Raw genomic sequence first — 25,048 nt, forward strand, 5'->3', positions numbered from 1 at the left:
TATTTGCAATGTTTCAGATAATCAGACATTTGTTAAAATTTACGTATGTTTTTTTCCAGAGTTACTATTGCTACTTGCCTTTTTTAGAAAATCTTTTTGTATACAGACTCAAAATATACCAGTGAATGTTAAAACCTGAAGTTTTAAATGTGTCCTGGTTAAAGAAGTTCTATTTGGTCCGTCTTCTGCAGAGGTTCTTAAGGAGTTTTTCAGTGTTCCTTTCCTAAATATGACAGAAATATTTCTTCCAATTCAGGTTTCTCTTTCAGAAGCATAACAAATGTACCCGCCAAGGTTCAGGCAAACAAACTTTTCAATAAACAGTGGCAGGAGATTCATAGATGAAAGGATGGTCCTTTTAGAACCATAGACAACCTTAAAAAAAAAAAAACAGTCTGACCCTATGTCCCCTCAGGATTTTCCCCCTCCTCACCCTGGCAATCCCATAAATCTATCTCCATGCTTAGGTCTTTGCTATCCACTGTGGCACCAAATAACCCCAGGCAGCTGGATTTTAAAAATCACTCTAGCAGTGGGACTCCTTACTCTTTTCCATGGGATTCATCCACATCCTTCCAGTCAAACTGTCCTGTCCTGAAACAGATGCTGTCTCATCGGGTAATAGAGCCTGTTCTTTCATATCAAACAGGATTTTATTCAAGAATGTTTCCAATACCAAAGAAAGAAGGAACCTAAAGACCTGTCCTAGACCTTTCTTTTGTAAACCTTCACTTCATAGTTCCAAAATCCAAAATGCTATTTCTTCAAGTCTGTGTTACCCCTTGTTCTTCTGCCAGTTTTCTAATAACTTTGGATGTAAAAGATGTTTTCTATCACATTCCAATCAACAACATTTTGTCACTTTTGACATTTCTCTGTGTCTGATTTCCATTTTCAGCTTACTGTTTTGCCCTATGGGTTATCTACAGCCCTGAGAATATTTACAAAGTGGATGGCTCTTGTAATAGCTGAAACTGGGTTGCAGGACATTCACATTTTCGTTTGTTTAGATGATTGCCTGATTTTGCAGATTCCTTCACAGCTAATCAAGAACCTCTAGCTTGGATATAGCCTAGGATTTCAAGTAACCGAGATAAATCTCTCATTCATTCTCACAAGGTATCATGTCTAGGATGTTTTCAAGGTATAACACTTATGATAGAATTTCTTTGTTAAGACAGAGGCCCATCTGTGGAATAGACTCCCTGTCCATGTCAAGCATAGTACCTCTTTACAATTTTTTAAGCGCAATATGGATTACTGGATGGGAAGTAGAAAATACATCCCTGGGATTCCACCCATGTCCCTGCTGGACAGGGGCATTGGGTGCTTATTTGTCTATATATGGGCTAAAATCTTGGCTAGGCTTATAAGGGCCAATAGCCTAGTAACTTCCTATGAGAATTACAGGGAATACATTTTGAAATTTTCAAACCAGACTCCGGCATCTGCCAGAGAATGTCTCAGAGTTCTTGGTTTGATGGCCTCAACAATTCTAATGATTCACTTGATCAGACATCACATGAGAAAGATTTAATGGTTTGTCATATCAATGTGGATTCAACAGTCAGCATCACCCTCTACCATTTCAAATCCGAGTGTTGGGGTTTGTGAAAAGGAAGTTACATTTTGTGGGTGGATCACTTGTCTGTCAACCCAGGTCTTCCCTTCTCCCTGCCAGCTGCCACTCCATCTGTAACAACAGATGATTCAGACTCTGCCTGGGGAACTGTGTCCAAGGGATTAAAAGCGCAAGGTCTCTGGAACAAATCAGACAAGTTAAAAACACAAATATCAAGAAAGTGATTCTAATAAATGCTCTCAAATCTCTACACCATAATTTGACTCCATGCTATCTACTAGTAATTGCAGACAATACCACAGTGATATGGTACATAAACAAGGGGGAAGCAGATCCTGTCCCTTTTGCATATTAGCTGTGGTAGCCAGGGATTTAGCAACTCAGTTCAATTTTGTCCCTCTAGACTATATACATTCTGTCAGAGCAAAACATTGTGGCAGACCAGCTGAGCAGCACCTGACCAGACACTCACAGGTGAAAGTTGCACCTGGTGGTCTTCCAGGAATTGTTCCATCTCTGTGAATGCTTCAAGTACATGTTTGCCTAGAGTTAAAATAGTTAAAGAAGTTCTGCTCAGGTGTATGGAGGCCTAGAAGACAGATGCCTTTTAATTCCCATGGACAGGAATGTTCTGTATGCTTTCCCACCCTTTCCTTTAATTACCAGAGTGCTTCTCAAGATTCAGAAGGACTGTCCAAAGGTAATGGTGGTGACCTCCTTTTGGGTCCGGCAACAGTGGTTCTCCCTTCTTTTGAAAATGGCCATGGGTAATTACCACAAGTTTCCTCACAGAACTGACCTGTTCACATAGAACAAGAGTTTAATGCACCTAAGCCTTCAACTTTAATTAACTGGCTGAATGATAGAATTCTGTTACCTTTTGGGCATCTTGTTTTTCCTTGAGGATGTGCAGCAGATATTAAAGGAATCTATGGAACCTTCTACTAGCATATCCTATATGGATAAGTGAAAACTGTTTTCTGTTTGGAGCCAGACCAAGAACCAGAACCCTTTTACGGCTTAGACTCCTATGATTCTTCAGTATTTGTGTGAGTAATTATCCCCTGACCTTTTTTATTCTTCTGTCAAGATTCGTCTCTGTGCCATTTCTGCTCATCTGACTCCAGGTCCCCACCTTCTGTCCTACCTCTTGTGAAACAGTTTTTTGAAAGGGGTGTTCGATATCTGCCTACCCCTTTCAAAGAGATGCCTCTTTCCTGGGATCTTAGTGTAAATTTTTCTAATACAAAATTGCTTCCTTTCAAACCTGCTCACAAGACTAATTTGAAGCTCTTATCTTGAAAACCAGGTTACTTATTGCTCTGACTTCTGCAAGAAGAGTATCACGTTACAAGCTCTTAGTGTGAGTCACCCCATCTCACTTTTCACAAAGATAGGGTAACTTTGAGAACAAATTCTTCATTTGCACCTAAGGTAATGATGTCCTTCATTTATGCCAAAAGGTCGTTTCGGAATTTAAACTAAGCAAGGCTGTTCATCTCCTTGTTTTAATTCCAGAGCCAAAAAAATCAGGAAGAAAGAATTGTAGACACTTAAAGTCAAAATTTAAAAAGTTCACTACCAGTAAACTTCTACCGATTCTTATATCTCCAAATAACAAAAAAGAAAACTGAACAGATGGAAAACGCTCTCTTTAATAAATAACAAAGCTTTTGGGAATATCCCTTCTTCAGTGTTTTAACACTGAAGAAGGGATATTCCCGAAAGCTTTGTTATTTATTAAAGAGAGCGTTTTCCATCTGTTCGGTTTTCTTTTTTTACACACTTAAAGGCCACAGGCAACTCAATTTCTACATGACAGTGTAAAGACCTTCAGGGTTTCTAATAAACTCTTTGTTTTCTATGAAGGTCAGAAAAAGGGATGAACCAATGTCTAAACAGACTGTTTCTAAATGATTGTTCTATGCTATTGCTTTTTCTTACCATAACAAAACATTTCCAGACAAACTCAGGGCCCACTCTACCAAGATGGTGGCTACTTCTGTGGCTTTTTGGAAAGGGGTGGACTCTAGAAATATACTAGGGGGACCAACTTGGTCATTGGTTCATATCTTTAACACGCACTACATACTAGATGCCTTCTCTAGGTGTAGAGCAGACTTTGCTAGGACTGTTCTTTAAGGACTCCTGGACTCTGATCCAGTTTCATTGTCTCTTACTTATTAAGCTCTCGTATTTATCCCATAAAGCTTAAGCTGAAACAATGAGTAAAAAAGGTTGCACAGGAAAACCAATTGGTTAAGGGGAGGGTGGCATAATGGTTAAGGTGTTTACCTGGCAAACACAAGGTGCAGGGTTTGATTCTCACGTGAGGTAATTGGCTAGGCTTAAAATGGCCCACAAGGGGCAATTAGCCTAGTACTAACCTATGAACCTATAAAAAACACAAAAAGAAAAATCTAGCAAAGCTAGTCTTTCCACTGTGTGATACTGTAAACCTCTTGTATCAGAGGCAACATGGGATATATGCAAATTCCCCTGTAAGGTTATCAGGTGTTTCAGCTAAATGACAATTCTGAATGTCCATGACTTTTTCTTTTACTTTTAAGTCTATTTATGGATGATTTCAGGCCAATAAAACCAAAACTTCTAGCTGTGGACATGGAAGTTTCTGCTTTCTTATGGCATCATCACCACAGTATAAGAGGAATGTTTGACTTTTGGAAACACAGGGTTTCCGTACCCAACTGATACCCATAAGCATTAGGGCATCTACAAAATATCCCATCTAACAAACTAAAACAATGAGGGAATTTGCATATATCCCATGTTGCCTCTGATACAACAGGTTTAAGGTATCACGCAGTGGAAATTCTAGCTTTGCTAGATTTTTCTTTTTGTGTTTTTTAACCAGTTGATTATCTGATATCATTAATGGGGAATTTGCATATATCACATGTCTCTGATAACGCCTAAGCTACTAAAACAGTGATCTAATGATGAACATAGTACAGCTGTGTAAGTAAACTTACCATAATAGATATTAGCATGGATCATCCCCCAGTGTTTTGCTAGTTTTATACCACAATGTGAGATTTGTATTGTTCTGTTCCCAAGTGAACAGGGCTCGAGTCCGCTTCTTCTTGGGCAAGAAAGCTCTGAAGTGTTGGCACGCTAGTCGCTGCTTTCATTCTACGTCCTTTGCACTTGGCAATGGCTAGGGCACATGGATGGTGCCCTAATATTTTGGAAGCCATCTGGATGGTCCTGTCCATGGTAGGATGTTCCATGTTAAGTCTTTCCTTAACTTTTTCCCTGGGTGTGCATTAACGCTTTCTTTCGTAGTACTAGTAGTATTAGTAGTGATAGGTGCATTGTTGTTAATGGCATTTAGTACTTGGTATTTAACTTTTCAATGTTTTTGTTGAATTACAGAAAAAGGTTTGGAGTTCAGAAAATGCCTCGTGTGCTCACAAGCTGATCCCACAGGATGACCATGATAGGTGTGTCTATTGTTTAAGCACAGTGCACCTAGAATATTGACTGCTAGATGTGCACTGTTTTCAGTGCCAGAGTTCTTGCAGACAGGAGGGCCAAGCTAATGATGAAAGGCCTTCTCAAGCCCTCACCTGCTGTTGCTTCTCCCTTTCCCAGTAAAAAGCAAGAAAGGAAGCAAAAAGATAGAAGTAAGGAAAAAGAATCTGCCAGACTTAAAACTAAGGACAGGAAAGAGCACAAATGCTCTTCCTCTTCCACTTTCACTGAGGGACAGCTGGACTCAAAGGTTCATTTCAGTTCTTCCCGTTTCCACTCCATTGGACCCAATCACCCATCACTGCAGTCTTGGATTCAAAGTCTTCTAATTCTCTCACACTTACTATGCCTTAGCAGCTGCTTCAGATCCATCCTAATCCCTCCCTCATTCTATGTCCTTGGTTGCATGTCAGTTGGCTCTGGGATGGCCTCTGTTATGTCTCAAGGCCTCCCTGCATACAGAGCCCTTTGTCTGTCTGTCTCCTCCCACATCTTCCCCTGTGGAGGTTCATGGGAACAGTAAATGCAAGAGGAAGCACTTTGACTCCTGTGAGTTGTCCTTCACCAAGTATACCAACTGCAGTGAAGGCAAAGGCTCCCCCAATCCCCCGTGTAGACTCCTCCTTTGGGGATTTGCTCAAACTATTGAAACAGAGTTGGGGGTGGGCCGCCAAACTGCCTTTCCGGAGTCATTTTTTTCTTGAAATTTTCAGTGCACACCCATCCATTTCCTGGGTGGTCCCCAGATGCCTTTGTAGACCTGGTATTGGAGAGGGCCTGGAGAGAACCAGATGTTGTGAACCTGTTACCAAGAAACCAGATAAAGTTTTGGTTCCTCCCAAAGATAGACCTCATTGGAGCAAGAGTCCAGTTGTGGATGCCATTGTGGTTGCTGCAGCCACCAAGAAGAATATATCTCCATAGAGAGTTCCTCAGTTCATCCACCCAACAGGGAGTTTTCAGGCTTTTAACCATCTGAGAAAGTACACACACACTTCTGCCACATAGGTTCATAGGTTGGTACTAGACTATTAGCCGTAGGGCCTATACAAGCCTAGCCATAAGAATTCCCTGGCTATTTCTTCCCACAATATTTACTTCCCTGGACCCCTGTCTAGCAGGCTAACTGACGTGATCCCCGGGGTGAATTTTCCTATCTCCCATCCAATCGTCATGGTTCCTTTTGAAGAGGGCCAAGGAGGCACTCCACTTGACATGGATGCGCAGTCTGTTCCAGAGTCTGGGGAGTCTCTGGGTCAGACACCTATCCCTCCAGCATGTTTTGTTTATTGTGATGACAAAGTTTAGAACCCTGGAGCGTCTGGCTCTGAGGGATTGGGATTTCTTTAAGTGTAGCATGTCCAACAGCTCTGGGTTTGACATGGCCTTGTATGTTAAGCAGAGATCAACTCTGAGCAGACGATATGCGACAGAGTATAGTTGGAGTTTTATTAGACAGTCAGCAAAGGGCATCTGCTTTAAGCCTGTGATTCTTTTAGTAAGGTATTTCTGCAGCCTTTCCAGTTGTTGCAGATGTCTTGAGAGGTACATACCAAACAGGACGTTGTATTCTGTAATGGGTCTAATGAGGGATGAGTACAGTGGGACAATAACCTCCTTTTTTCTGGATGAAAAGCCCTTAGTGATGAGGTGTGCCACATAGAAGGATTTCTTGACTGTTGCGGCAATATGGTTATCGAAGGTGAGACCACTGTCCACCTGTGTCCCTAAGTCTCTTATCACACTTTCGGTGTTTAGTGTACTGCCACCTATGTGGTAATTCACGAGTACATGTTTTTTCCCAAAGGGGATAACTGTACATTTCTTGGCGTGTAGCTTGAGCCCATTGCTCTAGCACCAAGCATCTGTTTCTGTAAGGCCCTTTTGTAGAATATCCACATAATTTGGGGATTCAGTAATGGCTCCTAGTTTGCAGTCAACTTTGTTAGCTAGAGTCCCTTAGTGTTGGCCTGTACTTCAGAGAAGTAGATGCCAAACAAGAGTGGTCCCAGGACTGAACCCTGAGATACTCCACTTGTCACTTGTCTGGAGCTAGATTTGGAGTCAGCTACTTTTACACTGTGGATTCTGTCAGTAAGCCAGTTGGCAACCCATCGAGTGACGTAGGGATTAATGCCCAGCTTAGTAAGTTTATATATGATTCCAGAGTGGGGGAATGGTGTTGAAGGCCTTGGTGAGGTCCATATAGGCTGTGTAGACAGCCTTACCCTCGTCCACAGCTCTGGAGACTGATTCGAAGAAGTCAATCAGATTCAGGAGACAAGATTGGCCCTTCATGAATCCAAACTGCGTGGGGTCCAGTCTTTGAAGGTTGCCAATTGCCATTCACCTTTCATTTTCTGAATTATCTTCCCCACTTGATGAAACTTTAGAGAGACATTGTGTCGGAAGTGTCAAAGGTTGTGAAGATTCAGCAGCCTCCAGACTTTCAGAAGTGCTGGCTCAGTTGTCAGTGATGCAGTCTTTTTCCAGTGTTCCATGAGGCTTGTGTCCAGTGATGCTGCTAATGGAATGTCACACACTGCAGGCATCTGTATCACTATGCCCCACTCCTCATGGAGTAATTAAGACAAGAAGTGTCACTGTTAGAAGAGTATAGAAGAGGGAATAGATCAACAAAAATACTAAGAAAAATAGATGTGATTAAAGCAATCCACAGTATTAGAACAGACCAGGCTCTATCATGCACTATCGCAAATAAACTAAAAATTTCAGCAGAAAAACTTAGAAGATACACAGATAAATATAAGGGAAAAGTACAAAATAAGAAATTTATTGATGACGCAAAAAAGTTTTGTAGAGAATTGGGGAATAAGGTAAAAGGAATGAAAGACAGCCAAAAAAGAGGAAGTAGATACATTGTGGAGAAGTATCTATGAAGATACTGTGGAACATAGCAAAGATGCTACATGGATAGAAAAAGTAAAAGAAAGAATAAAGTTTAAACATACAGGATATGAAATGGGATGAAGTAACAGCTACAGAGATTGAAACAAAGTTAAGAAAAGCTTCTAAATGGAAAACCCCAGGCCCAGATGCAGCACCTAACTTTTGGTTAAAAGTATTAACATCTTTGCGCGAGGATTTAGCCATGAGTAAGAATTATTTGTATGCACATCCAGAACAGACACTAACCTGGTCAACAACAGGAAAAGCAATGCTCCTACTTAAGAGTGAACCTGTAAGCTAGCCTAAAAATTATAGACCAACAACTTGCCTTCTGACAAGTTGTGAACTGTACACGGGAATTGATGTTAACAGAGTTTATAGTAATTTAGAAGAAAACTCAATTATGGCAGTAGAACAAAGGGGCAATAAAAGAAAGTTGTATGGAACAAGGATCATCTGTTAAATAAAGTTATAATGGAGAACTGTAAAAAGGGAAAGAATCTAAGTATGGCGTGGATTGACTACAAAAAAGCATTTGATAGTATCCTACATTTATAGATAGAGTACTGGTTGACTACATTACAGTAACCATGAAACAGTGGCAGACCACTTTGCAATTAAGCCATGATAAAGGGCAGATTATTATCCCAGGGATAAAAATTCAAAGGGGGATATTCCAGGGTGACTCTGTCACTTTTGCTATTCTGCCTTGCCATTAACCCATTAGGCCATGGCTACAATTCGTCTCCTAGAAAACAACAAAGTCTAAAGACGTCTCTTCTTCTCTTTGTCGATGATTTAAAACTGTATATCTCATCAGGTGAGGAATTGAAAGCACAGCTGCAGGTTGTCAAAACTTTTTCAGATGATATTAGAAGGTCAGTTGGTCTTGATAAATGTGCAAAAGCAACCTTTAAAGCAGGAAAACTGCAGCACCAGGAAAACATCAGTTTGGGAGAAGAATGTGATGTAAAAGAACTTGAGCAAGAATGAGTTTATAAATACTTGGGGAACTGATGAAGGATCAGCAATAAAACACGAACAAATCCGAATAAAACTCAGTAAGGAGCACTTTAGAAGACTTAAATTAATCCTGAGAACAACGTTGACATCTAGGAACAAGATCCAGGCTGTAAACCAGTTTGCTCTTCCTGTCTTAACTTGCAGTTTTGGAGTGATTGACTGGCCTCAAAAAGTGTTGGATAGATTAGATATTAAAACAAGAAGGATGCTTCATGCTCACCAAATGATCTGTAAAAATCAGTGTATACCAAGATTATATATTCTCTGTTCCAAAGGAGGGATGGGCCTCCTTAAAATTGATTACATGTATAGATCTGCAATCGTGGGACTCCAAGATCCAAATGTAGTGAAAGTTTTGAAACATGAGGAGAATAAATCTAAGATGACTTCTCTGCTTAATTTAGCAGAAGCATATCGACTTCTGGCAGTAGTGGAAATCAAACCAGAAGTAGATAAAAATCAGGCAGCAACTGAATGTGCCAAAAAACAAAAGAAAGAATATAAGGTGAAGGACCAGATGAGAAGGCAAGACCTGTGGAAAAAGCATAAATATTGTTGCAAGTATAGAAAACTTCTGGAAGAACCTCATGTTGATCAGGAACGAATGCAGGAATGATTAAGGAGATGCAAATTCAAACCAAAAGATGAAAGGTTAATATTGGCAGTCCAGAATAGTGGGCTACGTACATGCATGCAGGAGAAACAGACAAATGTACGTTTTGTAAAACCGAATTGGAAACAGTTGCACACCTAGTTGCTGGTTTTGACATACTAATGGCAGAAGGACTGTATACTGAAAGGCATAATGTGGCGAGACTGTTGCACTAGGGATTGTGCAAACATTATGGTACTGAAGTGGATAAAAAGCACTGGAAACATGAGCCGCAAAGCATCATAGAAAAATATGAAGTTTATATCACATGGGATCACCCATTACCAACAATTCAAAAGATAGCTGCTAGAAAACCAGATATAGTGGTCCAAGAAAAGAAGAAAAAAGTAGCATTGATCACTGAAATCACCACACCCAGTGCCTACACTGTCATGCCTACAGAGACAAAGTCATAAAATACCAGGATCTGCAGGCCGAAAGAAGAGCAATGTGGAAGAAAGATACCCAGACAGTTTCAATAGTAGTAGGAGCAACAGGTCTTATAAAAAAATAATCTACAATCATATTTAGATATGTTACCAATCCATGTAACCCAGATGTATTGCAGGAGGAGTCATTACTGGGCACATTGCGGGTGTTGCGAAGAGCACTTTTGGTTGACATCAAGGATTGAAACAATACTAATTTCTTGAACTTTAATCATACTTTGACTTAGGAATGGGGTCCATTCCCATCATGGTATTAGAAACCCAAAAGATTTGGAGAAATTTAAAAAGGCATATCCAACAATTGGAATGTTCACAGAGGTTCCTTGCTAAAAGAATATTATGTGTAATTAACATGTCCTATGCAGACTGCCTCAAGGCCCTATCCCTGTATTCTGTCTCCTAACAGAATGTTGAGGGGAGATCATTGTCTGGCATACAAGGCATTGTCAGACTCCACCCTGATGGACTTCGTACATATTTGCAAATCAAGCAGCACCAGAATTACCCTTTCTAAAAACTTGAACATTGCTTGTGATATAAGTAGGACCTGCTCCCCATCCATGTGAAACAGAGTTCCTTCGTAACCCAATTCAAGTGCAACTTGGACAATTGGATGGGGAACAGGAAATTCATCCCTGATTTGGTGGACCCAGGCAGCTTGTAAATAGTTCATTTCCAAGGCCCCTGCTTGTAAATATTTCACCTCCCAAGCTCCTGCTTACACTTATCAGGGGTACCAGAATTTGTCAGAGATATGTGATGCATGGCTAGAAAAGGCTGCTGTGGTCTTTAGCATAGTAAACACCTATGAACAGTTTTAAGGCTTCCTTTGCCAATGCTTCATTTGGTGGTTCCTCACTGTTTGGCCCAACAGTCAAATAAATGCTAGGAGAAAGCAGGATGGAAAACTGCTGTCTGCTTTTGGGATTCACTCCTCTACCCCTCAGAGGTCCTTTTCAAGGAACCAGAAAGAAGTAAAGCACCCCTTTTTTCATAAGTCACAGCAACCCTTCGAGGATGCCCCTCATGACTGCCCCCCCCTAGATAGAGGGGGTAACTCCAATGAACACAACTCAATGGTCAGGGGCAGTCTGCAGAACCAGGGGTTCCATGGGCATTCGCCAGAAAGCCCTTCTAGCACCCCTGAAGTGTTGCCCACCTCCTGCATTCTGGAGGCAGTTGGGGGACGACTAGATCTCCACCTAAATTCTTGGGAAGCTATTACATCACATATGTGGGTGTTGATGGTCATATCCAGAGGTTATACAGTTTCCTTTTTGTTCACCCCAAAGATTTCCCAGCAATCCCTTCCTGACATGCCACCCCATCAGCAAAGGGAGGCAGTGGAGGAAATCTAAAAACTGCTTCACGATGGAGTCATCTAAGAGGCCCCTCTAAACCAACGAGAATCCAGTGTCTATTCAAGATTCTTTGTAGCAAGTAAGAAAAAACAAGAACCTCAGATCTACTTAGTATGTCAGCAGTTTGAACTGATTTGGCAAACAGACTAAGTTCTAGACAGTCACATTGCAGTCCATTTAACATCTACTGAGTAAGGATGACTGAATGTGGCCACTAGATCTCAAGGATGCCTACCATCGCATAAAGATAGCAAGGTATTACAGGAAGTTCCTGCACTTTTGGTTGTGAGCCAGTGTATGTCAGTTTCAGTCCTGCCCTTTGGTCTCACCACAGCTTCCCCAGAGTGTTCACCAAATGCATGGCAATAGTAGCAGTCTGGCTCAAGCTGCAGGGGTTAACAGGTCTTTCCCTACCTAGACAACTGGCTTCTTATCACTCCTCAAGGGCATCTCTGATCAAAGTCAGAGATTTCTTACTCCATCTGTGTCTCACTTTGGGCATAACAATAAATTATGAAAAGTACAGACTGGGACTGGTTAAAGTGCTGGAATTTATCAGTTGCCATTTGAATAGTCAGCCAGGCAGGCAAACACCCTGAAGTCAAAAGTCTCTTTGCTTTAATGCTGTCAAATTCTTAGGCTCGCAAACCCCTAGAGTCCTCACTTCTATGCCTCCATGGACATATGGCGGCTTCTGTTTATCTAATAATTTTGTCAAAATTCCAGATGTTGATTCTCCAATGGACTTTAGCAGTTCATTGGTCTTATCCAATTTATCCAATGGGTTTTCCAGTTTCTCTTATAAATGTCTGTCACCAACACATTCAGTGGTGGCAGGACTCTCCTCTGGTCATGGCAGGTCAACCTTTTGCTGTTCACCATCCTCGGGCCACAGTGACTGTGGATGCTTCCCTTCTAGGGTGGGGAACATTTCAAGGGGTAAAGTAGTGTCCAGGGTATCTGGTTTCAGTCTGAAGCCAGTCTTCATCTTGGTGATGAGGATGGTCCTCCTAGCACTGCAGGCCTTCCAGGACTTTCTTCCCAAGGGTGCGATCACCATTCAGACTGACAAGACATCAGTAGTATGGTATTTAAACAAGCAAGGAGAAACTTGATCCTGTCCTCTTTCTCTTAACGTTTTCTGATTGCAGTTCATATCCTGGGGAAATCCAACATCCTTGAGGACAATCTGAACAAACACATTCTTCTGCCTCTCTTCATCTCTCCATCTGTATATAGCAGTGCAGATTTTCACTGCTTGGAACACCCACTGCTGCAACAAATCTGCTTCCCCATCCAACACGAAATGCAACAGTTTCTATGCCCTGACCCCTCCAGAGGGACAATCATCAAGGACTGATGTTCATCGTGTTTCACTGTTGCAGTCATTACTCTTGGGTTATCCTGCTGGCAGGCTACCCTCAGTCGGCCAGAATTCCAAAGTCTAGGTCCGGCGTCGGTTGCTGTCGCCTCTTCCCTGACGTCAGTGCACTAGGGGTATAAAAGATGCAGCCGATGCCATTTTCTCCAGTCTTTCTTGCCATGCAGTGCCCAAAGCAAAAGCAGTTAGCAAGTGCCGGTCGGCCGACGCCTGAGATTTTCAAATCCGAATTTCAGAACCGAAGTCTTCATTAACGCTAAGTACACCGTTGGAGAAACTTTTTTCTTGCTCCAGACCAATGTCAGAAAAAGTTAACAATTGTATTTCTTGTGGGAAGCAAATACCTCATAAGGATTTTCACTCTTACTGTATTCCTTGCCTAGGCCCTGATCACAACGTTGCTAGCTGTCGGTTTTGTGCTAGATTTAACTAACGCAGTATCAAGCGTCAGTTCGATTTTGCATTTCATTACTTTGGCCAAAGATTTAATTATATAATGCCATCGGAACAGCCGACAACCAGAGTTTACAAAAAACGCAAGGACAAGGATAGGCATCCGAGGTCCAAAACCAACAAAGCCTCTACTAGGCCAGTCGTCGGTTCGCCAGTTCTCAGTGAGGCGCTTGCGCAGCCCCTGGAGCCCGCTACCTCAGAGCCACAGGCCGCTACCGACTCCCACGTGGAGCCGACTGGGCCTCTGGAAATTCAAGGTATTGGACACTCGGAAATCACTCCCTCAGATGGGTCTGCAAGGGCTTTAAATTGTCAATTTCATATGCTTAAATATCAGCAATATTTAATGTCACTACTTAAACAGAAAATGTTGACAAATACTGAATGTTCAGAGAACAAGGAATTGCAGGATTTATTGCATGCAACTGAACAAGTGGGAAAGCATACTTTGCAATGTGGTTATGATTCACTGGAGGCCTCTTGCAGGGCCGCTGTTACAGGTTCTGTTATTAGAAGGCATGCTTGGTTAAAGGAACAGAATCTGCCTGATCATGTTAAAGCAAAATTATTAGATGCACCATTACAGCATGATACTTTGGTATTAAAGCAGAAGAGGTGTTGAAAAAATGGAGTATAAAGCAAAATCCATGCAGACAATCAAGGATTTCTTACAGGTACAACCACCCAGGTTTAGCAGGAACTGGCCTTCTAAAAATTGGTCCTTTCCAGTCTCAGACAGACCACAAAGAGGCAGATACAGGTGTCCCAGAGGTAGATCTCAGTCCCAAGGCTCATACAGGCCTAAACAATGGGGTGCTCCTACCTCCAAAAGCAGAGAAGACCAATCACAACCTTACAGGAAACAGTCCCAATGACTTTTCTCTACCAGTTCCAAGCAGTTTTCTTTTGACAGCCCCCTTAGGGGGAAAACTAGCACTTTTTTCATCAAATTGGCAAATGGTTACCGAAGACAAATGAGTCCTGAACATAGTGTCCCAAGGCTGCAGGTTCCATTTTCACACTCTACCAAGGTCAAAGGGCATGCCAGACCTGCCGCACAATCAATGGGCAGAGGCACAAAAACAAATTACAGCCCTCATGGACATGAGGGCCATTCAGCAAGTACCACAACAAGAGCAGGGGCAAGGATTTTATTCCAGACTTTTCCTAGTACCCAGGAAGGACAAAACCTGGAGACCAATTCTGGACCTGTCTATACTAAATACGTTTCTGGAAGTTCCAAAATTCAAGATGTTGACTCTACAGCAGCTACTGCCCATGCTGGGCAAGAGGGCATGGCTCGTAACTTTGGACCTAAAAGAGGCATACCTGCATGTCTCAATCAGATAGTCTTGCAGAAGATACTACAGATTCATAGCTGGCTCAGTGCATTACCAATTCTCTACACTGCCCTTTGGCTTATCTACTGCGCCCAGGGTCTTTACAAAATGCCTGGCACCAGTAATTGTGTTTTGCAGACAAAAAGGAATTCAAATATATCCCTACTTGGACGACTGCCTAATTCAAGCAGAGAACAAAGGCACTCTTCTAAAACATCTGGCGTTTGTAAAAAGATTATTAATTGGCCTAGGGTACACAGTAAACGAAAAGAAATCAAAACTAGTGCACTCTCAAGAGATAATATTCCTGGGTGCAAGCTTAAATACAGCTGCCCAGATGGCTTATCTCACGCCAGACAAGCAAAAACAACTGACTACTTACTTCAAGAAATTGACAACAAAAACCCACTTATCTGCAAGGAAAATCCTGCAGGCCTTGGGTTTCATGGCATCCTGCATTCTACTAATTCCATATGCCAGACTGCATATGAGGAAACTACAATGGTATCTGAAAAGTGTTTGGACTCAGCATTGCCACAGCCTGGAGACAGTAATTGCACTCATTCCCTGCCTACAACAGGAGTTTCGATGGTGGGGAAAAGCCTGTCACCACAACAAGGTTCTGCCATTCAGTTTACCCACAGCCAGACAGACACTGACAACGGATGCATCAGATTATGCCTGGGGGGGGGGGGGCATATGGCAGGAAAATGTATTCAGGGCACATGGCCTGCAAACCAGATGCATCTTCACATCAATCAAAAAGAGATGCTAGCTGTTCAAAATGCCCTGACAGCTTTCAAGGACCTGCTTCATCCAGGACAGTTACTGATAAAGACAGACAACACTACGGTCATGTGGTACATAAACAAGCAGGGAGGTACACATTCCTACCCCCCCTGCAGACAAGCAATGACCTTATGGGACACAGCATTGGCTTTTCAAGTTCACCTGCAAGCACAATTCCTGCCAGGAAAAACAAATACTCTGGCAGACGAACTAAGCAGAAACCTCATGGATCCCCACGAATGGAAACTGGATCCACAAGTCTTCAGCATGATAATAAGGAAATGGGGATGCCCAGACATAGATCTATTTGCCTCCCCTCACAGCTGTCATTTGCAGAGATTTTGCACAAGGAGTTATCACAAGCAAGCATGGAAAGTGGATGCCTTATCATTCAGCTGGAAAAATCTAACAGTATATGCTTTTCCCCCACTGCTTCTCCTTCCCAGAGTACTCCTAAAGGTCAGACAAGAGAAGCCAAAAATGATTCTGATTGCACCAGACTGGCCACGCCAGCACTGGTACCCAGTCCTAAAGAGCTTGTCTCAAGGTCCAGCATGGATATTGCTTCAAACTTCTCACTTGCTGACCCAACAAAACAATTGGATCCTGCACAGCCAACTCAGAACCTTAAATCTGGCAGCATGGCGGTTAATGTAGCCATTCAGAACACTCCTCTTTCAAAAGTTGTTATGGATGTTATCTTGGAGGCCAGGAGGCCCAGTACCAGAAAATCTTATGCAGAAAAATGGAAGAGATTCTGTGCTTGGAACCAGGAACAAGACATTGACACGTCTGTACCAAATATTCCTCAGATTTTACAATACCTAACTGAGATGTTGAAAAAAGGCCTTTCTTTCTCATCAATTAAGATTCATGCCTCTGCCATTTCAGCACATTACAATACGGAACCACGTATCTTTTCTCATCCTTTAATAAGGCAGTACCTCAGAGCCAAAAACATTAGGCCTCCAAGGACAGCACTAATTCTGGCCTGGGACCTCAATTATGTTTTGGAAAAACTCACACTGCCTCCTTTCGAGCCAGCATCAACAGCAGATATAAAATTCTTATCCTGGAAAACAGCTCTGCTCCTAGCCATAACCTCTGCAAGGCGAGTCTCGGAATTACAAGCACTTATGGCTGTGGAACCTTTCATAATTTTTCATCCAGACAGGATTTCTCTGAGGACAAACCCTACATTTATGCCTGAGGTGGTATCCAGTGTGGCCCTCAACCAAACCATTCACTTGCCTACCTTTTACTCAAATCCACAGAACAAGGGTGAGAAAATTCTGCATTCTTTGGACTTGCACAGGCAGTTGCACTTCTACTTGGACAGAACTAAAGCTTTCAGAAAGACTGAGCAACTTTTAGTGTCATATGCTGCATGATCACAAGGAAAGGCTATCTCAAAACAGACTATTTCTAAATGGATAGGCCATTGCATCCGTTTCTGCTATTTTCAACATGGCAAATCAGTGCCCAAGGCCTCATTCCACCAGAGCAGCAGCCATTTCAGCAGCCTTCCTCAGAGGAGTACCAACCAAAAAATCTTAGAGGCTGCAACTTGGAGTTCAGTGCACACCTTTACAAAGCACTACCACTTGCCTCTCTACTCTAAGTCCAGAGCAGGCTTTGCCACTGCAGTTCTGCAGGGCCTCATAGCCTCTCCTAATCCCATTTAGCCCAGCCACCCATCCTCAGCTTTCGGATTCTACCCAAGAGTAATGACTTCAACAGTGAAACACGATGAACATAGTATAGTCGTGTACCTACCATAAATGTAGATGTTGCAGTCCAGGTTACCCACCCACCATCCCCCTTCTCTTTGCTGGGACTTATCTGCACTTCTCTATCCTATACAACCTTTTTGGTGTATTTGCTTGTAGATGAAGGAAATGTTATTTTTGTGCATGCATTTCTTATTGGTATATTTTTCAGCCTACCTATTTGGGGCACCTGACATCTGGGGCAAGAAAAGCTGAAGAAAATGGCGTCGGCTTCATCTTTCTTACCCCTGACGCACTGACGTCAGGGAAGAGGTGACAGCAACTGACGCCGGACCTAGACTTTGGAATTCTGGCCGACTGAGGGTAGCCTGCCAGCAGGATAACCCAAGAGTAATGACTGCAACAGTGAATACACTCAAACATCTACATTTATGGTAGGTACACAACTGTACTTTCTTCTGCATACTTGGCCCCTGGGTCTTCTGTATGCCTGTCTCCCAACTCTTCTGATAATCAAATTGCTTCAGAAGGCAACCCATTGGAGAGTGACAGTGATCATTATTGCCCTGTTCTGGCCCAAACAAGTTTATTCCCCTCTCTTTGGCCTCACCTACTTCACTAGCCTAGGTCTAATCTGTCATCTTTCAAGCTCATTTCACCTTCACTTCCTCAAACTACCCATGTGGTTCCTCCAATTCCAGTGATGGCTAGAGATCCCAAGGTCTCTAAAAGAGTTAATTCTATCCTTTTTCCCTGAAGCATTCCACTACAAAAGGTTAATGCAAGTAAGTAGAAGACTTTGTCTATTTGGGCCTCTTCTAAAGGTTTGGATCCTTTTTCCTGCACTCTTGAATGCCATCCTGGATTTCCTGGCTGCTCTTTTTCCCCCAGTCTCAGTTTCTCTACCATCAAAGTTAAGTCACTCACCATTTCCAGCTTTCACTTTGGCATGGATAATGTACCTGTGGTGGCCCTTAAGCCTTCCAAGGTCTTCCTGAGAGGCATCTTTTTATTTCATCCACATGGTCGTGACCCAGTACCTCAGTGGGACTTGTGTGCTCTTGCAAGTTCTTACCAGACCTCTTTTTGAACCTGCACCTGCAATTTCTTTAAAGCTCTGGTCTTAGAAGATTCTTTGCTGGTAGCTGTTAAAGTAGCAAGAAATGTGTCTGAGCTTCAAGCACTGTCCTCTGTTCCTCATCTGTTTTTCTACAAGGACAGAGTCTCCTTAAAGACAAACCTTCCTTTCTGCCCAGGGTAGTTTCTAAGTCTAATCTGAGTCAGCCCATTCATTTACCTGTTTACTTTCCAAGCTTCAGTAAGAAGGGAGAATATTTGCTTTGTTGCTTGGATGTGCATTAAAAACTGAGATTCTACTTTGACAGAAATAAAACTTTCTGAAATTTTAACCTTTTTGAAAACGCGAGTTAACAAGGCTGATGTCCTTCATGGATGCATCTGCAGTCATAACAAGTGGATTGTCCTGTCGTCAGGCAGCCCTGCAGTCGGCCGGATTCCAAAGTCCGGGTCCGGCTTCGGCTGATGTCGCACTCCACCCGTCATCTCTGTTGGTCTAAAGCATCAGCCGACGCCATTTTCCTCAGTCTTTCTTGCCGCGAAGCAGAAGCTGTTCGCAAGTGCCGGTCGGTCGGATCCAGAGATTACTTCTACCGAATACTACAAGACTTCTAAAGCTAAGTACCCGTTGGGGACTCTTTCTTGCCTCAGCCGATGTCAGAAAAAGTTAACAATTGTTTAACCTGTGGGAAACAAATACCTCATAAAGATTTCCACTCTTACTGTCTGCCTTGTTTAGCCCCAGCCCACGACGAAGCAGCCTGTTCGCCTGTGCCTCTTTCAACCGGCGTCGGTCGGAGTTTGCAGAACAGTTTTTCGGTACTGATTTTACATTATGCCGTCGGATCCTCCGACTACCCAATCTTCCAAAGCGCAAAGATAAAGACCGACACTCGCGGTCCGGTTTCGCCAAACCACGGCAAAGCAAACGAGTGTCTCGGTTTCGGCGAAACCGAGAAAACTGCTCAAAGTACAGCTGAACCTATTCTTACAACTGAGGCCCCTGCTACAATTCTTGAATCGACCTCAGAAATTTTACCCACTACGGTGGTTGACTTATCAGACACCATCCCCTTGGATGTCTCTACCCCAGCATGTGGTGCTGCTAGGCCTCCAGCAGCCATGTCCATTAAGGCCTTCGCCAGGGCTAAAGCAGCCAAGACTACTAAATCAGTGCCTGTTAAATCCCCCTCATCCAGGCCCTCTTCTAGTTCTCAAATGCTTTCTTTGGCAGAAGATTTAATTCTTTAATTAGAGGATCTCAATCTCACCCAGACAGGGCCTCTCAGCCCCCAGAGAAGAGACCTAGGGCAGAGCCCCTGAGCCAGTGTCTTCTGATGATTCTGCTGATGAATCAGACATAACTGACCAGCCTGAGGCTCCTTCTCCAATTTTGAAGATTCTGATGCTGAAGAATCCATTCCAGCTGCTTCCCCACCAGAAGAATTCTCCTTTGGGGAAACCTTGCATGCCATGCGAGAACAGTTCCAATGGCAGCAACAGGATTTTTCAGACTCCAGAAAAGACTTAGGACCTTTCTGCACCTCCCACAGCACAGGCCCTTAGCTATACCTCCTGTTCTCTCTGTGGTGGATGATGCTTTCAATGATGTTTGCTCCGCTCCAGATTCTTTACCCCAGCCCCTGCCCAACCAGACAGATTTTACAGGGTGCCAGATACTCATCACCACCTTTACAAGGCCCCACTTGCAGACCCAGAAACTATATCCCAGGGTCCCAAGGCAGTAGCAGCGACCACAGCTAAAAACCCTATTCCTTCTGAAAGGGAAGCAAGGTCACTAGACAGATGGGGTAAAAGGTCTACACTTCAGCTACTCTCTCAGCTAGTGCTTTAAACTGTCACTTTCACATGATACAATACCAATAGTTTATGCTTGATCAGTTAACTAAAAACTAACTACTGAAGAATCTCTTGATAAGAAATATGTATTAGAGATGGTAAATAACATACAACAGGTTAGCAACCATTCCTTAAAATGTGGCTATGATGCACTGGAGGCTTCATTTAGATCAGCCATGACAGGCACAGTGATAAGAAGGCATGCATGGCTAAAGGAACAAGCTTTACCGGATCATGCTAAAGCTAAGTTGCTAGATGCTCCTATGGACAAGACAAGTTTGTTTGGTACACCTGCCCAGCAGGTTATGAAGAAAATGGAAGAAAAGGCAAAATCTGTTCAAACTGTTAAAGATTTCTTGCAGGTTCAACCCCAAGGTTTAGCAGGAACTGGCCTGCCAAAATTGGTCCTTTCCTGACTCCACAAAATTTCAAAGGGGCAGGAATAGACGTTCCAGAGGCAGAAACCAATCCAGAGGAGGTGCCTACAGAGGACGACAGTGGCAAGGTAACAACAGAGGCACAGACACAGCCACTGCCACTACATCAGCACAACCACAGTGACTTAATCCTAAATCCGCCTACCAGGGAACAAATAGCAGCTCCTCTAGGCGGAAAGTTAACCTTATTTTCAAAGAACTGGCACTACATAACAAAAGACAAGTGGATTTTACAAACCATAGATCAAGGTTACGGTTTCACTTCCACACTTTACCAGTCAAAGAGGAATGCCAAATCTACCTCCAAATCAAAAACAGAGGCTCAGATAATGGAGTTAGCAAACATGAGAGCTGTGGAAAGAGTGCCAACAGCAGAACAAGGAAAGGGGTTCTACTCCAGACTATTCCTAGTTCCAAGAAAGGAAAAAGTTGGAGACCAATTCTCGACCTGTCCACCTTAAATACATACATCATTGTCCCAAAATTCAAAATGCTGACCCTACAGCAACTTCTTCCCATGCTGGGCAAGGAGTCTTGGCTGGTAACTCTAGATCTCAAGGAGGCATACCTGCGTCCCCATTCGACCAATCTGCAGAAGATACCTCAGATTTCTTGCAGGATCAGAGCACTATCAATTCTCAGCATTGCCCTTTGGCTTATCTACTGCCCAGAGTATTCACAAAATGCCTGGCATCAGTAATCGCCCATTGCAGACTACAGGGAATTCAAATTTACCCATACCTGGACGACTGCCTGCTACAAGGGACAACAAAAGCAAGCTAAAAACAGATTTACAAAGGATCATTTACTTGCTACAAGGACTGGGATACACAGTTAATTTACAAAAGTCAAGGCTGATACCATCCCAAACAAGGACATTCTTGAATTGGACACAGTACAACAAATGGCATTCCTGACTACAGAAAAACAAAAGAACTTCCTCTTTACTTCTTGGCACTAACAAAACTGAACAAGTTAACAGCAAGAAAATTTCTACAGGCCTTGGGCTTCATGGCATCATGCATAATCTTGGTCCCATTTGCCAGACTACATATGAGGAAACTACAGTGGTACCTAAAGAATTTATGGTCCCAACACAGACACAGTCTAGAAACAGAAATCCCACTAATTCCATGCTTAAAACAGGAGTTCCTATGGTGGGCTCAGGCATGCCAGTCAAACCCAGGCCTGCCCTTCAGATGTCAACCAAGCCAGACCATCACAACAGACGCTTCAGACCTAGGATGGGGGGCCCACATGCTGGACAAATGCGTGCAAGGATTGTGGACACAGGATCAACTTCACCTGCACATCAATCTAAAAGAAATGCTGGCAGTAAAACTGGCAATCCAAAAGTTCAAACCATTCCTCAAAGAGGGCCAGTTGATGATAAGGACAGACAACACCACAGTCATGTGGTACATCAACAAACAGGGAGGCACTCATTCATACCCCTATGCAGAATGACCTTGGAGCTGTGGACCCTGGCACTCAGCTACAACATTCAGTTACAGGCAATATTTGTACCGGGAAAGACAATACTCTAGCAGACATACTAAGCAGAACCACGGATGCCCACGAATGGAAGCTGCACCGGACATCTTCAAGACCATCTCAAAGAAATGGGGAATGCCACAGATAGACCTATTCGCATCACCTCTCAATCACCAGCTCTAAAAATTCTGCACAAGGACATTCCACCCACTAGCATGGAAAGTGGACTCACTCTCCTTCAACTGGAAAGGCCTAACAGCATATGCATTCCCACCTCTTCCTTTGATACACAAGGTACTACTAAAAATCAAGGAAGAACGTCCAAGGATAATCCTGATAGCCCCAAACTGGCCAAGACAACACTGGTACCCACTACTGAAGAGCATGTCTCGGAACAACATGTGGCCAATACCACTGATGCCTTTGATGTTAACTCAGAACAACTACAGCATCATACATCCAAACCTAAAAACGCTGCAACTGACTGCATGGAACATCACATAGCAGCAGCTAATCCAGAACTTTCCCAAAGAGTTAAAGACATTATTCTTGAAGCACGCAGACCTTCAACAAGAAAGAACTATGCTGGAAAATGGAAAAGGTTTGTCATTTGGAGTACCGAAAGAGGAAAAGATGTGTCAAACATAGATATGCCTAACATTCTGGAGTATCTGGCCGAACTTCTTCATTCAGGCCTGTCCTACTCCTCCATCAAGATACATGCATCAGCTATTTCAGCAGAATACAGCTTTGATCCACCTGTTTTTTCCTTTGCTCAGGCAGTTCCTCAGAGGAATCAAGAATGTAAAACCTCCAAGGAAACCACCATTACCAGCTTGGGACTTAAACTTTGTGCTAGAAAAGTTGACACTAGCACCCTTTGAACCAGCAGCAACAGCAGACCTACAACACCTGTCATGGAAAACTGCTTTCCTACTGGCAATTACTTCAGCAAGGAGGGTTTCAGAACTACAGGCCTTAATGGCAGTGCAACCCTTCCTAATCTTCCACCAAGATAGTGTCCTTGAGGACTAATCCTACATTTATGCCTAAGGTGGTATCCAGAGTATCTTTAAACCAGGCAATCCACCTACCTACCTTCTTTCCCAACCCACAAAACAGAGGGGAAAGAATACTGCATACCTTGGATGTACATAGACAGCTACGCTACTACTTGGACAGAACAAAAAAATAGCAGAAAGACTGACCAATTTTTGTAGCCTATGCAACAGGAAGGAAGGAAAAGCTATTTCCAAACAGACAATCTCCAAATGGATAGGAAATTGCATACGATACTGTTACTCCTTCCATGGAAAACCAATTCCACAGAACATAAGACCTCATTCTACAAGGGCAACAGCCACTACCACAGCCTTCTTACGAGGAGTGGCAACCAAAGACATTATTGAGGCGGCTACTTGGACCTCCGTGCATACATTTGCCAAGCATTATAATTTGCCTCTTTATTCCAGATCCGAGCAGGGTTTGCCACTGCTGTACTGCAAGGGATCCTAAACACACCATAATCTACCTTTATCCTCCTCCCTAGTTGGCTATGGTATTCTACCCACTTGTTATGACTGCAGATGCATCCATGAAGGACATAGTACAGTTTTGTACCTACCATAAATGTAGATGTCCGAACTGGATAGCATCTGCAGTCACTCCTCCTTCCCTCTGTGGTACTCCTAGGGTGTTTACCCTCCTAATAGCTAGCTGTTGGGGAGTCTTTTATGGTGTATTTGTTTGTATATATGTACATATATGCTTATTGTTGTGTTTACCTCTATCTATTTGGAAACATTGGCATCTATCCAAATTTTACCCTGCAAGAGGGCTACTGGCATCTGGGGCAAGAAACACTGAGGAAAATGGATGCTTTTATAAAGACCAACAGAGATGACGTCGGGTGGAGTGCGACATCAGCCGGACCCGGACTTTGGACTGCCTGACGACAGGACAACCCACTTGTTATGACTGCAGATGCTATCCAGTTCGGACATCTACATTTATGGTAGGTACAAAACTGTACTTTTCCAAAGTGACCATATCCAGAAGGCTTTTTGATTGTACCTCCTTTGCATACTCCCTGAAAGGAATTCCTGCCGTATTAAGCATAGGGCTTATTCCACCAGAGTGGTACCTGCCTCAGTTGCCTTTTTCGCTCTGGCATCTATTGATGACATTTGTGCAACAAATACCTGGTCTAATTGTCATTCCTTTGTGTCCCACTACAAATTAGACATCCAGTCTGGATCTAGACCATCCTTTGGTTCCACCGTTTTGTGGAATGTTCTCCTGTAGGACCATCCTGGGGTTATTGGCTATGGATTCTGTCTGACATGTTGAGAGGGTTGAAAAAGAACACAATATATAAAAGTTAAGTACTTGCCATAATGGTACATCTGTGTTGTCTTCCTCCGTCCTTCTCAACCATTCCTCTCACCATGCTATCTCCAAATTGTCTCCGTTTGTGGCTCCTGGCTGGCTGTGTGGACTAACCTTTAAGATATATTTGACCTATTTTCTGTATGTATGTATGTGTGTGTGTGTACACACACACACACACACACACACACACACACACACACACACACACACACACACACATTCCCTTTTGTCCATTTTTCTAAGGGGAAACAATGGGGTAAATTCTATCTGAGGAGAGTAAGTTAGAGCAGGGAGTTATGGGTAGTGAAAGAGGAGCTACAGGACTGAAGATTCTAAAGGTACTGGCATTGAATCCGAGTAAGATCTGATAACCCAGACGTTGTGAAGGGCAGAAGACAACACTGATCTCTTGTTATGGTAAGTACATAACTTTTGTTTACTTTCAGTCAACAAAACCAATACATAAACAGGTTGTCTAAAGCACATGACTTCAGCCTGAAGATGCATGTCATATTGAAGTCAGTGTGGATTTGGGGAAAAAAAAAGTACCTTTTGAATCCTCTGTTGATGTAGTAATACATTCTTGATATGTTAATATGTCAAGTGGAAGTTTACCACAAAGGA

At 42.9% G+C, this 25,048-nt stretch overlaps 1 protein-coding gene across 2 annotated transcripts in view; it reads left to right on the plus strand.

Moving 5' to 3' along the window:
- Window positions 1-25,048, plus strand: part of GOLM2 (golgi membrane protein 2) — a gene marked incomplete at its 5' end in the record, with an annotated part of 949,689 nt that overhangs the window by 686,085 nt on the left and 238,556 nt on the right.

The sequence above is a fragment of the Protopterus annectens genome, chromosome 7.part0, assembly GCF_019279795.1.
Source record: "Protopterus annectens isolate FY-2018-M chromosome 7.part0, PAN1.0, whole genome shotgun sequence".
Classification (NCBI taxonomy): Eukaryota; Metazoa; Chordata; order Ceratodontiformes; family Protopteridae; genus Protopterus; species Protopterus annectens.